Source organism: Echiichthys vipera, assembly GCF_963691815.1.
Source record: "Echiichthys vipera genome assembly, chromosome: 16".
Taxonomy (NCBI): Eukaryota; Metazoa; Chordata; class Actinopteri; order Perciformes; family Trachinidae; genus Echiichthys; species Echiichthys vipera.
Window position 1 is genome coordinate 2,233,262 of NC_139841.1, and position 19,508 is coordinate 2,252,769.

General features: G+C 42.4%; 2 protein-coding genes across 4 annotated transcripts in view; one reads left to right on the plus strand and one right to left on the minus strand.

Moving 5' to 3' along the window:
• Window positions 1-19,508, minus strand: part of LOC310958610 (ras-specific guanine nucleotide-releasing factor RalGPS1) — a 279,502-nt gene that overhangs the window by 131,014 nt on the left and 128,980 nt on the right. The window lies entirely within an intron of this gene.
• Window positions 1-19,508, plus strand: part of LOC310958611 (angiopoietin-related protein 2-like) — a 113,151-nt gene that overhangs the window by 65,219 nt on the left and 28,424 nt on the right. Inside the window, exon 1 of one of the 3 annotated variants that reach the window (XM_083929622.1) lies at window positions 11,920-12,303. The exons of 1 other annotated variant lie outside the window; for it this stretch is intronic. The gene's annotated coding sequence lies outside the window, so the exon portion shown is untranslated. Of the gene's footprint in view, window positions 1-11,919; window positions 12,304-19,508 lie in introns of those variants that run through there. One more of the 3 variants, XM_083929623.1, reaches the window with a different exon arrangement.

Consider the following 19,508-nt stretch of genomic DNA (forward strand, 5'->3'; position numbering starts at 1 on the left):
GTGGCATGTTCAGTTCATTTCAAAACAATGACATCAAAGTCATGGGTGTACACTGTCCAAAGTGTGCCCTTTTAATAACAGTAGCTCCACACAGGCAGACTTTGCAGATTTTTTTTTTTCAATTAGAAAGAATCTGCACAAATTAAGTCACAATGTAACTTAGCAACAGTATACAAAGGGTTTGAGCCATACTGTGCAGGATCGAAACTGTAGGCAGGTTTCTCATTTTTCCAAAGATGTTTTTGGGCAATGAAATGACAGTGTATATTGTTTACATTTTAAAAAGTAGTGATGAAAGAGTAAAGAATTCAAGAGTGATGAGTCTTTGAGGTAGTAAATGATGTAGTGTTAGCTGCCTGAGCACATTATAATCCAGCCCGGTACGTTGTAGCTACTGACCGAAAGCTAATGCTAACATATACAAAATACCTCAACACAACACATTAATAATTGATTCATGTTAATGTGCATATAATCAAAGCCAAGCAGCAGCTAGCTCTGTCAGCCTGTGCAATTAGAGCATTAGCCAATGTTAGCTCATCACGAGCGCTGCCTAAAGGACACATTTTGAAGATATCTGATAGCTCCAGCTTTAATTGTTGCATGTGATTTACCAGCAATTTGTCGTTATTCCCATTATTTTAAAGCTACAGAGCAGCTGTTTGAATGGAATTAATATAATAATACAAACATTCAGTAGCTTCCTCTACCATCTGATCCAACTCACCACCAGGAGGTGATCAGTTGACAGCTATGCTTCTCTCTTCACCTGAGATAAAGCAACAAAACCAATCATCGATCTTTGGCCTAGGTTATTCTGGTAAAAGTACACTTATGAACCACCCTATGTTCAAATATGGTCTTTGTTACAACCAGTCCATGACTAGCACTGAAGTCTAATAACAAAGTACCACTCTAAATATCCTACTTCGAAACTAACTTCACCCCTATCTGCTGCTGCAGTTTCATTGCTGTCTAATATATTGTTTGGCTGAAATAACTTCACACAAAGCCGAAACCACAGAATCGATAGAATCGCCAAATGCAACGTCTGTGTGTAAAGATCAGCTGCATGAACTATCAACGTTAGCTTGCTACTAATGTTTTGTGCGATGTTAAAATTTAGATTGCTGAATAACATGTTTTTGAAAAGTCTTTTCTTGTCGGTGCTGCCACCATCTGCTGGCTAACACCAGTATTATGTTGAAAAAAAATTACACTGGTTATGTTGCGGGTCATTTTGACCCGTACTGTGTACTCAAAACAGTATAAAAACAGGTTAAACCAATAACAACTTTATTTTAAAATATGTAAACATTTATAAAGGAGACATAACAATACATTTTATAATTTCAACACTATATTTAAGAACTATTTTGTTCAAGTCTTTCCCTCTGCATTTTTTTTCATTTAACTTGCCCTTTTTTCTCACATTTTCAATGTAACTGTGTGCTTTCTGCAGATGTAATTCTTGCATTTCACACAAGAGGTATTTGATTTACTATCATCTCGGGAGGGACAGACCTGGCATCTTTTTCGTTTCCTTACACCCATATCCACTGGACCCATTGCAGATTGGTTGGATGACCTGACCTTGACCTTTTCAATGACAGCTGCAGCTGCCTGGGATCGAGCTGGCCTGGCTCAACTCTGCATCTCGGGATTGACAAGTGCTTTGCCGAGTTCTTCCAGGAAAATCCAAAGTCGGTACAATTTGCCGGCATTCCATTGCTGGTTAATTTTAGTCCACAGGACAAAAGCATTCTAAGCGGACACATCGACAATGTTGTAGAAAATCACCAAGGGCCAACGGGCAGTCTTGCGCTGGCAGCTGTATGTTGCTGTGACTTTGTCCAGATTGTCAAGTCCTCCTTTGGTGGAGTTGTGGTCCAGGATCATTTGTGGCTTCATGTCTTCTATTGTGCTCAGAGATGCATCTGTGTGCATTTTGCTCATTACAAGAACTTTCTTGTTTCTCTTTGGGCAGTATGAAACAACGGCTACTTTCTCAGTGAAAACAAATATTGACGAATGCGAGGGTCTGCCCTGCATCTTCAGAATTTTACTGGGAAGTTCGGGCTTATTTCTTCTGATTGTTCCGAACATAGTCAGCTTTCTCTTCTAAAGTTCATCTCCAAGGCGGTAGGATGTAAAGAAGTTGTCAAATGTGATGTTATGACCTTGCAACTGTTCACTCATCTCCAGCACCACACGCATCCCCTGATTCTTCTCAGATGCGCCTCCAGGTAGCTTTCCAGTATCCATGCATAGCTGGATATTGCATCATAGGCTACCCACATTTTGATGCCATACTTGGCAGGCTTGTTTGGCATGTACTGTCTGAAAGAACAGCGCCCCCTGACTGGTACAAGGCGCTCATCTACAGTAGCATCGGGAACAGGACTGGACAACAAAGGTATAATTTTAACCCATTTATCCCATACATCTCTAAATATATAATGTGAAATGTCTCCAGAGACTTTGTTGCTCTAAAGATTGGCCTTCCATAATCTTCACCCCATTGACTTGCAGTTGCTTCTCCCTTTTACCTGTACACTCCAGCTAATACCAGAATTCCAATGTAAGCATGTAAGTCAGTCTGATCCAATGGCTTCCATTTCTCTTGAAATACATGCCTCCCCTCCACGTTGGTAATTTCCAGTATAATTTTCTCTATTGGTTGGGATATGAAGAGCTGAAATGCTGATTGAATATATCAACTTGAGTGACAGCAAATCTTGTAGGACCGAGAGTCATTTTGATGACATTGGAAGATGACAGTCTACCTCGGCTTTGATGTAGTGATGTTGACCATTTTATATTACCATCTTTAGATGCCCATGTCCCTTCTGTGGATGATGATTGCTGCATTCCTTGGCTTTCATCCGATGGAGACCCAACGGCAGTCTCGTCCTCTGAATCCTCCTCATCGTCGGAAAATTGACAATCTGGATTATCAATTACATTGTCCTCGGTCTCTGAAATCTCTTCCTCTGCCTCACTATCCAGGTTCAAAATCTGTGATAAAGCTTCTTCAGCTATAAACCTTTAGGAGCTCTTTTTTGGTGGGTTTGTCAAATAGATGGCATGGGAAAAGTGGGCAAGGGCAAGGGAGAGAAAGTCCCTCCATGACACACACCTGGGTCTCTGGCAGTTAAATACAATGAACTGGGCAGTGTTAATAAAGTAGATCAAAGAGGCATGTTTATTTTGGATCCGTACAGCTACTTACCCACATAAAAGTGTCCAGGTCAAAATGACCCGCAATATCATCTTTGTATAAAAACGATGCACATACATTTCACTACACATCAAAGTATTTAGATTTTACACACCAGTTCATGACCCTAGATGAGGAAAAGTCACAAAATTTCATGAAGAAAAAGAAAGCATAACCTGTACTTTGGTCAACACAAAAACCAAAATGGGTCAAATTGACCCATAACATAATACAAGAGTTACCTTACCACTGAGAGAAATAAACTTTAATTATTAATGTCAGCTAAAGGCAAGTTTTTCTCTCCTTCCAAGCACTAGGAAGTGTCCTCAGCATCATCAGGTAAACACTAAGACTATTACTAATAACAGCCAGCAGAGGGTTCCAAGTTTTGTGGAATGCTGTCAAAGATCCCCTCTGGGAAAACCTTAACTTCTCTTACCTTAGACATTGTAAAATGTCAGGTATCCAACTACTATGAGTCGGTGGAGAAAAATGTTTTCATTTAAGAAGAATGATACGCCTGGCGAGCAGGGTGGTGAAGGCCACGACACGCTGTGTAGTAATTGGCAGATTTTTAGATGGAGGGAGCCCAAAAAGAGCAGTCAGGGGATTGGGTTCCAAATTTGTGTTAAGAGCCTGTTTGAAGGTTTGAAATATATCAGACCTAGCGGTTACAAGCATCACTGTGACTAGGGTATATCTTTGCCAATTTAGCGTTGGTAAAATGGGCTCTATGAAGCAACTTCCACTGTAATAGGCTGTGCCTGGCACAACTCGAGGATGAATGGACCAGTTTTAAAATGTTCCTCCAATGGACCTCAGTAATGTCTACCCCAAATCCTTTCCCCCTGCATTTCTAGATGATATGATTGGGACTTGGCTCAGAAGAGCAATCTTATTATAAATCGTCATTTGTGTTGTATGTTGAGAAACAGGAACTGGTCCATCTCAGCTTCAGGGGGGCGGTTCAGAAAATGTGGAAATTGCTTTTGGATAGAATGTCCCATTTGAAGGTACCAAAAGAAGTGGCTATTAGGCAGGTTGTATTTGTCCGATATGTCCGATGCAAAGGACGCAAAAAAACACCTTCGTCATACAGGTCGTTGAGCAATCTAAAGTCCTTATCTGACCATATGCGGAATACAGGGTTGGTGCAGGAAGCGAGAAATGCACAGTTGTTCAAAACTGGGTGAAGGGTCGAAGCCCTTTGCAAGCCGTACTGCTTCCTGAACTAGATTCAAATTGTAATGGTATTGCTGACAACCAGATTAGGTGAGACCTTCTGGGCAGTTATGGGGAGCTGTGAGCAAATCGTAGAATGCAAAGAGCAGGAAGAAGATGTTATCTCAGTATGAGCCCAGGGCGGGCAGAAGTCTGCAACTTCACAGTGGAGACAATATAAAAGTTTATTAATGTTGCAATTCCAGAAGTAGTGGAGAAAATTAGGGAGTGCTAGTCACCCTTCAGGTTTCTGGAGCTGAAGTATATGTTTTTTGATACGGGCTGGTTTATTCTGCCGGCGTTGAGTTGTTGGTCTAGATCAGTAAAAAATGATTTGTCAAGACAAATTGGGAGGTGTTGAAAAAGATATAGAAATTTTGGTAAAATTACCATTTTAATAAGATTAACCCTGTCAGGATTACGGTCCTGTCAGTCTCTTCCCTCTTACTTTTGTGTGAATTTGTCTCCCTCTGTCTGTTTCTCCCTGCATGTGTCTTTCCCTGTGTGTTTGTCTGTTGGAGCTGGTAGGCGTAGTGCCGCCCAGCTGTGGCTCATCTGCTCATCAGTGCAACACATGTAGAGCCGGATGTTCATCTTCACCCGGACCCTGTACCTGTTCTCCCGTTCTCTGGTTTTTGTTTGCTTCTTGTTTTTGTTTATTAAATATCTGTTTGAATCTTACTTCGTGTCCTTGTCTGCATTTGGGTCCTGCTCCTCAGAGTTATTCCGTGCACCGTTTATGACAAACCTAGCCTGCAAGGGACAGGGAGAGGCCAGCCAATCTAGACAAGTCTGATTTGCATCTATCTAATAGCGGCTGGAAGTTATTTTGAAAAAGATCCCTGAAGGAGCTGGTGATAAACAGCCCCAAATATTTGAACCCCTCGTCAGCTGTTTTAAAGGGAAAAATGGATTGTAGGAGTGATCTCGCCAAGAAGTTGACAAAAAATAACCCACTTTTCTGAATATTCAACTTATACCCCGATCAAACTGATCCCGGATTGATGAAACTGGATGGAGGGAGGATGTGGGGTTTAAAATAAATAAGAGAAGGTCATCAGGATATAAGGAGAGTTTGTGGACTAGGCCAAAACAAGTGATGCCTTCACACTCATTCTGGTTTCTAAGCCAGATGGCTAATGGCTCGATGGCTATGTTGAACAACAAGGGTATGAGTGGACAGCCCCTATGAGTGGACAGCCCTGCCAGGTACTAGGTACTAGGAAATATGCTGAACGGACACTGTGCATCAGTGTTTACAGATGCAGAGGGGGTTACATACAGAAGCTTAACCCAAGAAACAGAATTAGAATCAAAGCCAAATTTCTCCAAAATGAAAATAGAAAGCCCCACTCTACCCGGTCGAAGGCTTTCTCTGCGTCTAGCGCTACTACGACCTCAGGGGTGTCCGATAAAGGTGAGAATATGATGTTGAGCAGCCTTCTGTTGTTGAAGAATGGTTGTCTCCCTAATATGAAGCATGCCTGGTCCAGTGAAATTATCGATGACATCACACTTTGGAGGCGGAGGGTGAGGACCTTAGGAAGGATCTTACAATCTATGTTTAAAAGTGAGACCGGTCTGTAGCTGCCACATGAGGTAGGATCCCTGTCCTTCTTCAGGAATACTGAAATAGATGCCTCATACAGGTTCGCCAGTAAAGGAGTCATTGAACATTTTCACAAGGATGGGAAACCATCGGGACCAGGAGATTTCCTGTTCTGCATAGACTTGATCACTTCATGCACCTCCAACAGAGAGATGGGTCTACCGAGTTCCCTAGAGATATTCACATCAATCTGAGGGTACGTTAAACGGTCTAAGGGATTAGGGGTCGCTGCAGTAATTGGGCTGCATTCAAAAGTATATACTGTGCTGTGAAAATCAAAGAAAGACTTATTGAGCATCACTGGATCAGAAGTGTGGCTACCGTCTGGTAGTTGAATTTAAGAGGTTAGTCTGGAAGCACTAGCTGCGCTGGCCTGCTTTGCCAGGAGTCTTCCTGCCTTATCTCCTTGCTGGAAAAAGCTTTGTTTGGATTGTCACAGCTGTCTCTCCACTACGCGTGTCATTAAGAGGCCGTGTTCCGAATGTAGTATTAGCCGTGTCTTATATGAGGAGGATGGAGAGGTGGAGTATGTTCCATTTTAACAGTTCCTCTGCAATTTCCACAAGCCTAGCCCGTTCAGTCCTTCTCATTTGAGAAACATAGGATATCACTTGTCCAGGAATAGTGGCTCTGAGCACTTCCCACAGTATGCCGCTGCTAACATCAGGGGTGTCAATAAACTCTATGTAAGAGCGTATTTGAGTTGTAACAAAATCTTTAAACTTAGTGTCCGACAGTATGTGTGAGCTGAACCTCCATGGTGAACATGGAATTGTATCCAACAGGAAACTAATTTCAACTGTGGTAGGAGCATGGTCAGAAGTGACTATTGGCTGATATTCACATGCATTCAAACAGTCGAGGAGATTGTTATCGAGTAAAAAGAAATCAATTTGAGAGAATGTGTGGTGTACATGGGAAAAAAGGAGATAGCTTTCTCATGGGGATTTCTAAACCTTCAAGGATTAGAAATTCCCAACTGTGATGCAAATGTTTTTAATGTGTGTGCTAATTTGGATAGTGTAACCTGTGTAGGAGAAGATCTGTCAAGAGTCACTTCCTGCACCAAATTGAAGTCCCCACCCATGATAATGCGCTGACTATCAGCGTTTGGGATTTTTGCAAATAGCCTTGTAAAAAACTGTTCATCGTCCCAGGTGGGCGCATAAATCGAAACTAATCTCGCCGTATGCCTTCTCTGTCGTGCTAGCCTTCGCCCCCTGGTCTTTTACAGTCTGTCTGGTTGCATACAACGCCATTTTTCGGTTGTGTATCCATCAAACGAGACAAATATTAGTATTTGTACTGACTTTCAGGGTCTTGAAACGTGAAATTATTATTACGTTTCTGGAGCAAGACTTGACCCATTTCTACTCCATCTCAGCCAAATCGGAAGTCTCTACGCTGGATTTTAATTAAAAAAAATACAACTGAAAACAAAAAACATGTAATTGATGGAGACAGGCCTACGCCAGCCTTGACAGCCTTGACAGTCTACAGCAGCAAAAGGGACACAAGTTGTATTAAATATTTTAGACAAGCAAATAAACCGCAAAAGACATGAACATGACTTGGCATTATTTATTAAAACAATTGACTATGTGTATTCAACAACAGATTAGGTAATCTGACCTTTTTAACTCACTGCCTAGCCACTTACTGACCTCAACGCACGTCACTGCCCAATGCCCATCCCTACAAGTGGTGAGCCCACATAGTGCCGGTTCATTGTTGTTCTTGCAGTCAGTTTCATTTTGATTGTCATTTTGATTGTTAATCATTTCATTGTAATGTTAGCAGTTTTTTTTCTTACATCTCTCATCACAAATTAGTCCAGGTTTCAGAAGGGATCGCTGGTTTCCCTTTCCTGGGGCGAATTGCTACAGCTCCTTTTTTGCTTATTCATATAGGGCTTTTAAATTTTGCATTTAGTGTGGCCCCTCCACTGGGACCCTACCAGGGGCTATTTCCCCCGACAACACAGCTTCCAGGGTCACAGTGACATGACACAACATTGCAGTGATGATTCTAAGAGGGGGCAACAGAGAGTTAAAGGTTGAATATGGAGAATAAGCAGAACATCGCCATCTAGTGTCTCGAGATCGTATTCGCAACAACAAATAAAATCACTCCAGCAGTCAGGTTGCCAGATTCGTTGCAGAGTGAGTCAAGCGATCAGCCTGCTCCATGTCAGTGATGAATCATACAAGGTAACCATTAATTCGGACTAATCCATTAATTTGACAACAGTATTTAACGTTAGCCAGTCTTCAACTGGAAGACTTTCTTTGAGTGGTGTGTAATCAATTAGCTAACTAGCTCTCAACTCAAAATGATTCCTTGTTTCTGTAGCCTAACAACAGACAACCCTGGCAACCAGCAACGCCCAGCGCTATTTGCTAGTCCAACGTAAACAGAACGTGACAGAAAGTCATTGTCAAACCCGTCAATTTAAATTTTTTTTTTTTAATTCAGACTAAATATATATTTTTTATGTAAAAGCAATACTTTCATTCTGTAACTCTCAAAACGCCCCGTGGGTGCATTGTTTTTTTTTTTTTAAATATAGTTTTTAATAAAGATTCTACATATTTAAACCCCTCAGAACCCCGACTTCTCAATTCAACATGGCAGCGCACAGCATCAGCTTAAAGCTGTAGGATTACACTGTTTACTCGCACGCCTGTCTTATTTGTGTCTTATTAAATTAGTCGTACAAATAGTGCCGTCCATCTTCTATCTGAGGACATGTTGCTACGGTGTTTTTACATAAAAATTACAGCACAATGCATCGTTTAACTGTTATGGCTAAATGGCTGGAGTCCCCCGACCCCGTAATGATTTTTCCGACTTGTTGCCAGAACGTGGTCAACACAGGTGTGATGTCATTCCCAGTTCAGGCCTCTGACTTCTGTGGTAAATGGAATGCAGCAATAGCCCACTGCTTTCTCCTTATTAAATGCAGCCTAGCAGTTTTAGCTGTGGGTCATTATGAGGCCCATCAGAGCAGACTGCGTGCATAAATAGAGAAAACAGAGACTTGAGAGTGGTCACAGGCTGGGGCATGTCCTCCTTTATGAGCACAGAAAGGAAAAGACACGTGATTGCATGACACACAAGAGCCATTACAAGAAGTCCCAAGAATGTATCTTTACTAAAGAAAAGAGGAATTGTGGCTCTGGTTTTATGCACTGCTACATCTGGATGGGCTCTGAGGCATGTTTCAACTTAGCATGGAGGCGCTTAAATGAAAATCATAATACTTCCTTTAAGGACTTGAATCAGCAATAATATTTCTTTTCTCAAATGTGATGTTGACTTTTGAGTCATAATGAGAAATGTGTGAATGATACTCTCCAGTCGAAAGACTTAAGCCTAACACTGTACTAGCTTCCTGTTGGTGTCTACAATTCTCCAGCCTCTATACTATTTCAAAAGGACCTGCCACTTTCTGATTAGAATACAGCTCATTTAAATGGACTGGTAAATGGACTTGTACTTATATAGTGCCTTTCTAGTCATCTGACTACTCAAGGCGCTTCACAGTGTCTGTCACATTCACCCATTCACACTGATGGCAATGGACATCTACATACCATCTAATCTGATCTAACCATTCACACCACATTTACACACCCATGTGCAGCACGGGGAGCAATTCGGGGTTCAGTGTCTTGCCCAAGGACACTTCGACATGTGGACCGGGGGGAGATGGGGATCGAACCACCAATCTCTCAAACAGAGGACGACCCACTCTGCCACCAAGCCACAGCCGCCCAATTTAAAGCTACAAACATGATGTTAAACCATCTGAAAATGTCAATGGCTCAATTTTTGGAACTAAAATCAAAGTACAAATCAACATAAGAGTCACTTCCCAAAGAGTCAAGTTTCTCCAAATGTCTAAAAAGATAACCATCTTCCTCAACCACCTGAACTCTGAGACTCTTTTGGTAATCCATGGACAAAAGCCTATCATACATCACATGCAATTAAAATAAATAAGTCACTGAATATTTATCCGAAGTGTTTGTCAGAGGTTATGTAACCAGTAATTACTATGACAACATAACAAACCTTATCCAAACTCCACCTCTGCTTTTGGCAAATGGTCTGAATGCCTGGTTTCACAGATAAACATCGGAGCTTACGGAGCCAAGTGAGAGCTATCTTAAAGATAGGAAATCATGGACCGAAAATACCCAAGCCAAGGTGGGGTACTATATTCTGCAGCACAGAGCTCCTCACTCACTCACAGTCAAAAATCATGTTCAACCCACCTTCAGCCAGACGGAATCGGCCGAAAGCCTCCCTGAAATCAACTTTTGCCACTTTGGTCGGTTACACACTGTAAACCCAGATTCTATATAATGTTAGGTGTTGTTGCCCACTGATATCTAAACCATAGACCGTATAAAAAATTGACGTAGCCTCTACGTCAAGGTCCGTTCTCTCAACCTGATCCAATCGTCCTCGCCTATGGGAGTATAGCATAACAGAGCTAACATGTTGTGTTCCTAAACCATCTGTTTGTACAGTCGATCAAAGAGCAAACCATCTCGTCACTAATGGTAACACCACTACACAAATGACCGCAGTCCAGGGCGAGATGACGGAGTAAGCATGCTAATGATGCTAATCCTGACAACTAACCTCTGAGCAGAAGTGAGGGCCAGAGGCTAGCTGTCAAGAGGCCACACCCCTAATCATTCATAAACTTTAACCTCCAATAAAATAAAAACTAGCCTGGTACAAAAAAATTCACCCCCCTCAGTGTTGTCATGGAGATATGACCTAAACCTGTTTAACATGGTGGTCAATGAGAAACTGCTCTATTGTGCAAACTACTCCCAGTGAGCACTCAGAGAACTGCAGTTTTTGGCACTTCCTTATTGGATCAACCAGGAAGTCGCTGTTGTGGTGGTGAGGGGTTGATCCAAACACACAACTCTTCGGTCATTTCAATATCACTCTGCTATCTAGTACGAATACCCCACGGACTTGATGGGTGGTTTTAGCGGACTTCAGGATGAGTCCTAGGGAACACATTAGGGATTAGACAGCACTAGTTTTATACAGTCCTTTAGTCTAGCTCAGTGCACCCACTGAAAATTGCCAGGGAAAACTACACACAAGTGAGGGTATCTCGGATCCACATGGCCTCAGTGGACCCACATTTGTTTGTTTAAGAAAATGGCAAACCAACATGGATAATTTGCACCGCACCCGGTGTGCATAGTTGGCAAATGGAAAATTTGTATGCAAATTTACAACCTTTTCCACAAAAGCATCCAAAATCCGTTTACATTATACACATGATAATGTACGATTATAAACGACTAACGACTGCTTCAGCTTTGTTTTCCTTGTTGTAAGCTGTATGTCTATTTCTCGCAAAAAGCCAGTTAAGTTCCTTGTGTGTGTGTTCACACTTGGTCATTAAAGCTGATTTAGATGATGTTATAAAAATGACATAACACATTTTTAATATAATTAACATAAACTATCATATTATTCTATATGTCCCTACACTTAAGGCCACCTCAAATCTCTGCTGTTAAAATCCATCAGTTTATTGTACGTACTGACCCAGAGGGAAAACACACAGGAGGAAAACAGGAGGACATAAGGTAAACACATCTCTTTCCCGTAGCTTCCTTCAGTGAGTACAGGTCAAGATCCACATGCTCCAGAGCTGTGACCTTACTTACACATGCAGCTGGTTTGTAAGGGGGGGGGGAACTGGGAGTTTCCGTTTAATTCCTCCATGATCTCCCTGTTGTCAAGGGGAGGGAAGAGGGGCGTTGCCATGCCTCTCTGCTTGATTACTTCAAGAAAAGTGTCTCACTCGTAATGGCAGCCACAGGGAGGTTAAGTCTCTGGGAGGAAGAGAAACAGATTCTAACTGAGGAACAGGCGTGAGCTGTCAGTTGATGACTCATCACTGGACAAAGGTGGAAAAATCTTCAGCTACAGATTAATTAAGTTACAACCGGAAAGCTTTGGCAGTTTTTTTGCTGCTGCTTGATTGGACACTTTGCGACTACAGAGACATCATCGCAGCTGAGCATTGTCCTAATGATCTTTACAGAGAATTTATTCTGACAGCAGGTAAAGGAAATGATATGAAGATTTTCCACTGACAAATTAACGGACAATTACAGAGGAAATGAGGAATGACTGTGATTAGTGAGGACTTGGATACAAACTTGCAGGAACGCAAGTTTGTATAAGGAAACAGAAACAAGTGGCGGTGAGTGGGGCAATTATCTGACCTGACATTTTCATTCCATATGCAACACAGTGAATATTGTGCTCTGTGCACCAGCAACCACAAACTGTTTGAACCTTAATACATTATCCTTCCCTTTGCTCCTCTTTAAATACACAGTATTTTCATTTGTCAAGTGAAGTGATGTTAAAACGGTACCATGCAGATTAGCTTGGTGTAAGCCACTTGTCATGGTTGCACATAGGAGTGTACCATGCCATGTATTGTTCATGACAATTCTAGGATAAAATTTGATCCTGGTACAAATATGAATAACGCGATATTATATGTCATACCTGTTTGCCACGGCCTTGAACTGCGCGGCACATAGAAACAGACATGGAGACGGCTGGAGTTATTACTTACAAAAGGAGCCACGTTGACGGTGTAGAAATATTTTGGTATTAAAAGAGCAGATGTGGCTCAATCCACAGTCCTATGTAAGTTCTATGTTCCTATGTTCTACCGGTCTATGACGACCAAAGGTGAAAATATGTTGAATTTATTCAGTCACCCGAAGAATAAACACATCACATCACAATATTACTCCATATGTTGAAGGCAAATTCATGCTGGCCTATTGATACAGTATGTTCTTGAAATTATTATTATTATTTCAAAAAAAAGAAAAATCGTCAATAATATAATTATTGTGAAAATTGCTATAAAAATAATTTTGGGCCATATCGCCCACCCCTAGTTGCACATAAATAATACAAATGATAATACATTAAATATATAACACAGTCTAGTCACATTTAAACATTTTAATGTGAAATCTTTTATCTATAATAGCAAGTGTCTATAAGGATGTTAAAATTCACTTAATCAATGCTGACAGTTTAGTAAATATTCTGTATAAAACAAACCCAAGATGATGCAAATATTCTAGATGTCTTGTGGATCACAGACCTTATATGATTATATATGATTTTTGAGTGATACTCATAATAAAGGGACAGAATCGTCATAGTAGTTCCCCCTAATCAAGTTGTAACTAAAAAGTACTTCCCCAAGGACAAAAAACAGCCTGGTCAATACATGGGTCATCAAAACTTGATATTCGTTCATAAGTTACAGTGTGTTTTCTCCATCTACTGTCTGCTTTGTATCTTTGGTTTCTTATTATACATGTTATCCCTTCCGTAATATGCATTTTGTTGATCAGTTCCCTCCATGTCTGTCTCTGTGGACTGTATGTTTGACACCAGTTATAGTCCGGTATTTGTCTTGTTCTTCTACTATATGTAATGGGCTCATATGAAGAAGATAGTACTTGACTTTTTTTTGGAAATTTACTTTCAGTATCATCTCTGCTTCACTATGTATTGATTCCCACAATCATAATACTGGGAAGAGCCATAATATATTGGAAAAATTGGCATTGTATTTCCAACAGTTCCTTCAGCACTTTGAATTAATCTTGTCATTGTATTTTGCTTATGGAATCGGTGTTATAAAGTAATGTTCTATTTTCCAAAACCAACAAATATAAAAAACAAGTTGTTTTGTGAGTGCTAATATTAAGTTATCTCCATTCCTATTCTAATATGTCAATTTCTAATTCTTCCCTCCGTTTTTCTTTTGCCCTTATTTTAAACAGCAGATAAAGTAACAGTTTGCGAGCACGAGGCCTATGGCGGTTTTGACATCATTTTATGGGCGCCTGTTTGGATATAGAAAAAAAGAAGGACAGACCATGCGCAGACATTTAAAACAATGGCAGCGAAAGGTTCACGTTGGTGTGATGCATAGGTGGAGTGTTTACTGCAGATTTGGTCAGATGAAAATATTCAAAAACAGTTGGACAAGACGCACAAAAACTCTGAGGTCTATGGAAAGATTTGTAAACAAAGCGACGCATCACAATGACGTCATTCACTGCATGTGACGTGTTACAGCGTGATGACGTATAGGCAGGCAAGAAGCATTCGCACGAGGCCCAGGTAGTGTGAGTACAAACGGGCCTGGCCCGCGGGGGAGACAGGGAGGGGGGGGCAAGTACTCTAAAGCACGGGGCACGGTACGGATGGACAGTGTGAGTGCGCCCTAAGAGTAAGTGAGGAAGGACCTAACATGGCTAATGCAGTCACCATTTAGGAGAGATTAAATGATAGTGAGCTTTTAAAAAGGTATCTGTCATGAACGGTGCAGGGAAATAACACTGGGAGACTGGACCTAAATGCAGACACGGACACGGGGTAAAAATACAAACAAATATTTAATGAACACGACAGACAAACGTGAATAACTACAGGGTGAACAGGAATACTGAGGACTAGACGGTTGAGGGAAACAGGAACAAGGAAATGACAGACGGTCAGGGAACAGGACGAGGAAACAGGACCGTTGGAAGCTAGGGAGAAAACAAAGACAACAATGATTAACACAAAACCAACAACACGGAGCGCAAAACCAACGAATGAGAAAACGGGAGCCAAATCGACAAAGAGTTTACCAAGGGAAGGAAAACAACGGTCCGGCGCTGCATGCCTGTCAGCTCACGGTTCTTATAGTCCTTCAGGTGATTAGCGTAACAGGCTGCAGCTGGGCAAGGACACGCCTACCCATACCTGGACAGACAAAACACAAAGGGGAGACACATGCAGGGAAAAACAGACGGAGGAAGACAAACTCACACAAAAGGGAGAGAGGAGGAAACTGACAGAACCAACTATTGACAGTATCCCCCCTCAACGAGCGCCTCCAGGCACTCCAACGGGCTTCCTGGGTGAGCCCAGTAGAAATCCCGGATCAGGGAAGGATCCAGGATCAGGGATCGAGACACCCAGCTCCATTCCTCAGGACCATATCCCTCCCAATCGACATGATACTGGAATCCGCGCCCTTTGCGTCGCACGTCCAAAATGGAACTGACCGTGAATGCCAGATAGCCGTCAACGGTACGGGGGGGGGGGGGGGGGGGGGTCCTGGTTAGCTCTCTCCGCCTGCCCGTTAGACTGAGGATGGAAGCCCGAGGATAAGCTGACCTTGGCTCCCAAGGCCTGGCAGAGGGCTCTCCAGACACGGGAGGGGAACTGGGGACCCCGGTCCGACACGCTGTCAGCAGGTATCCCGTAGAGGCGAAAGACATGGTCCACGAGAATTGATGCCGTCTCCATGGCAGAAGGCAGCTTAGGCAGGGGAACAAAGTGAAACATCTTTGAGAAACGGTCAACAATTGTAACAATAGTGTCGTTTCCTTGGGAGACGGGAAGTCCAGTAACAAAATCCAAGGCGATGTGCGACCAAGGCCGACCGGGAACCAAGAGAGGGCGGAGAAGACCTGCTGGAGGGCAATGGGAAGCCTTACCCTGGGCGCAGAAGGTGCAGGCCAGAACAAACTCCCGGGTATCCGTACCCATGGTCTTCCACTAGAAGTGACGACGAAGGAGTGATAGGGTCCTGGTGATTCCGGGATGACAGGAGAGATGAGAAGAGTGCCCCCACTGGAGCACCTGGGTGCGAACACAGGCAGGAACAAACAGATGCCCCGGTGGAAAACCACCGGAGTCTGGGTCAGTTCGTTGAGCCTGTCTGACAGTCGACTCGATCTCCCAGGTTAATGCCGCCATAACACAAGATGCGGGAACGATGTGACCGGTCTCTTCCTCCTCGGCAGTTCCAAATTGACGAGAGAGAGCATCTGGCTTAATGTTCTTGCTGCCAGGAATGTAGGTTGATGTGAAGTTAAAGCGGCCAAAAAAACAAGGCCCACCAGGCTTGACGGGAATTAAGTCTCTTTGCAGTCTGGATATAAGCCAAGTTCTTGTCGTCAGTCCAGACCACAAACGGTATTTCTGCCCCCTCTAACCAGTGTCGCCACTCCTCTAATGCTAACTTAACTGCTAGCAGTTCACGGTTACCAACATCGTAGTTCCTCTGAGCAGGGGACAGCTTCTTGGAAAAGAATGTGCATGGGTTAACCTTGTTGTCCGAAACTGCCCGCTGGGAAAGAACCGCCCCCACTCCCAGATCCGAGGCATCCACCTCCACAATGAACTGAAGAGCGGAATCTGGCTGAACCAACACAGGAGCGGACGAGAACCGTTTCTTTAGAGTCAGACAAGCGTCGTTGGCGGCTGAAGACCAGACAAAGGGAGTTGTGGGGGACATCAACCTAGTCATAGGCGACACTACCTGACTGTAGTTTCGGATGAAGCGATGGTAAAAGTTGGCAAAACCCAAAAGTTGCTTCCTGGAGGTAGGCGTCGGCCACTCCGTCACTGCCGTGACCTTAGCAGGATCGGCCATAATCTGTCCACTCTCCACGATATATTCCAGAAAAATCACAGAGGAGATATGGACCTCGCACTTCTCTGCTTTAATGAACAGACGATTCTCCTGAAGACGCTGTAGGACCTGACGGACGTGAACCACAGGTTCGGTCAAGTCTTTAGAAAAAAATCAGGATGTCATCCAGGTATATGAAGACCAAACGATTCAGCATATCACGAAGCACGTCGTTAACTAATGCCTGAAAGACGGCTGGCGCATTAGTTAAACCGAATGGCATGACGAGGTACTCGAAGTGTCCGAGTGGAGTGTTGGGCACAGAAGGTATGAGCATGATGTCATCCATAGCAACAAGGTCGACCCCGCCCTCTGGTCTTCGCTCAGGAGTCCCCCCGACTCCTTAGTAAAAGTTGGTCTCAGAGGCTTTGGGAATAGGTTTGAAGAAATGACTCTGAACCAAGAACTTTTAGTGCTCATTAGGAGAACTCTTACTGCTAAGATTAAATGTTTAGTGAATAAGGAGTAAAGCCCTGATCACTTATCACTCATCACTTATTGTTAAGCTTTGTTCCATCATCTGCAGGCACGTTCAGAGCCTGTTAAAGCTGTATTACCCAGTTTACATCATCTACAGCTGCTTTTATCTGAATCAAACAGTCATAATGGGCAATTAATAACTTTATATCCATGGTTACAGGTGTCTCTTAAAAATACTGTATCCACATGCTGTACATATTTTCAAAACTAATGACATCATTTAATTGTCAAATTATTATTTACTCAGATGAACATTTGTTTTAATTATGAAAAAGAAGTTTATATAACAATAATTATTATGATATCCTATTTCACACACAGTGTATAGTTCAATTGAACACACACACCTGCAAAAAGCTTTCAGACACTGTCTTCATTTCAGAAAACACAGAACCGATCATGGCCGTATCTGCATGACGACAGCCAAGCTTAATACTAACTGAATCTTCAATCCTCTGTAGGTCAATTTGTATGTCAATAACGATATACTGTACAGTATATCACAATATAGCATGTTTTCTGGTTATTCAATGAATCAATTCTTAATGAAATAACCACAAGGTAAAGGCTGTCATGAATTTAGTACCTAACAAATGGAAAATACTGCTACTAATACTACTAGAGTTTTACATTTTTTTAGAACTTCAGTACTGATTTTCTGAAAAGTCTGAGTTAGAATTTGCTTCTTATTATCAATTTAGTTGACTTAATTGTGTTTCACGATATCCTGATATACGATTTCATCACAATACCATTCCACTGAAAGACGATAAATGATCAAATGGAATTATCACCTGGCCCTACTTACATCCATGTTTACTAGCTAATAGGTTTCTTCTTCCCTGCCTTTGCCAGTTCTTTGCAGTGTTTCCTGCTGCATTAGTGCCTTCAACTGTAGATCAGTGGAGTAATGTCAAACTATGGGCATCACCCTGGCAAGTTTGTGCATGGGTCCTTGTGTGTGCGTGTGCGTGTGCGTGTGTTTGTGTGTGTAAAACTGGAATCTTAATGTGAAAGAAATGTTCCATAGTGCTACTTAAGGTCAAAAACCACAGTAGAGCTTTAATATTCCTTGAGGGATCCTTTTTGTTTGTTCCTGTAAAGCTGTTGGGATATTGAGTATACTGTACAAGGAAGACACATGTCATCATGGGCTGAATGGCTCCTTTTTCAGAGAAGAAATGTCAATTTTCTTCAAAATAAGATTATGTAAAGACTCAAACTGTGCCACATTACAGTCGGGAGAACACTGATGTTATGACTGGTTAAAGTGCAACACACCACAAAGCCTGAATAAACCGTTTCAGTAAGACCCATTTAGCAGCATGTTGAGGCAGAAGGGTATTGGTCAGAGACTAATGAAAGAACAGCTCTCCTGCTGCAATCCATTCAGCTTCAGCTACACCCAGGAACTGAAAATGGACTGCAATAATCGGACCAGTTACTTCTTTAGTTGTTCATTAGTCAGCCAACACAAAACCAAATCTGCTCAATAAGAGCCGGGTGTCTCTTTCCTCTCCCCCCTCCTGCGGTTTAAAGAGCTTAACAGGCCTGTCATGCCTTTGTGTCCGGATGCTAACGTGCGTTGGTTGCACAGACAAGCTGCAAGCACCGGTAACTGTTCCTGCTGGCTGTGCAGAATCAGTGAGTGCCAGAAACAGACATAGTGACAAAGATAGAAAGAAAGACGTGGGAGACGAGGAGGGATAAAGCATCCGTGACAAATTCATTTATCACTTTTGTTTGCTGTTAAATGATTGTGGCGTCTACCATAGAGAGCTGTTTGTTCTCCGTCTATGTGCTTGTATATGCGTCGTCTGACACCTTTTATAAGTTTGCCTGATAGATGGTGATCTGTGTCTGGACTGGTTTTATGGGGTCCATGTCGCATTTCCCAGTGACCAGAGATCTAGCAGATGCCCTGACACACAGACTTCACAATCATCTTTACAGAGAGCTGAAGTTTTTGTCTGGGTGTGTGTGTGTGTGTGTGTGTGTGTGTGTGTGTGTGTGTGTGTGTGTGTGTGTGTGTGTGTGTGTGTGTGTGTGTGTGTGTGTGTGTGGACAAATGCACCAGGCATGTGCAAAGATAGACCCCAGGTGGCGCTGCTGTCCTTTTGGCCTTTGAGTAGATAAGTGCTCTTTTTGCAACAGTTTTTTTCCATTTCTTTTTCAAATTTTCTATTTTAGTTTATTGTATTTTAGTTTTAAATTTGTCCCATGACATCAATTCTCAATTGTAATGCCCAACAACTAAATGTGAGTTCTAATTCTGCAACACAAACCTCAGTAGGTGTACAGGAGGGGGAGCAGGGTACTGGAGCACACTGGGCAAGGGAGAGGATTTCATGGAGAGGCTAGGCGTACTGCTTTGGCAAGCCAATTTAACATTTAATAGCTAGACTGAATATGTA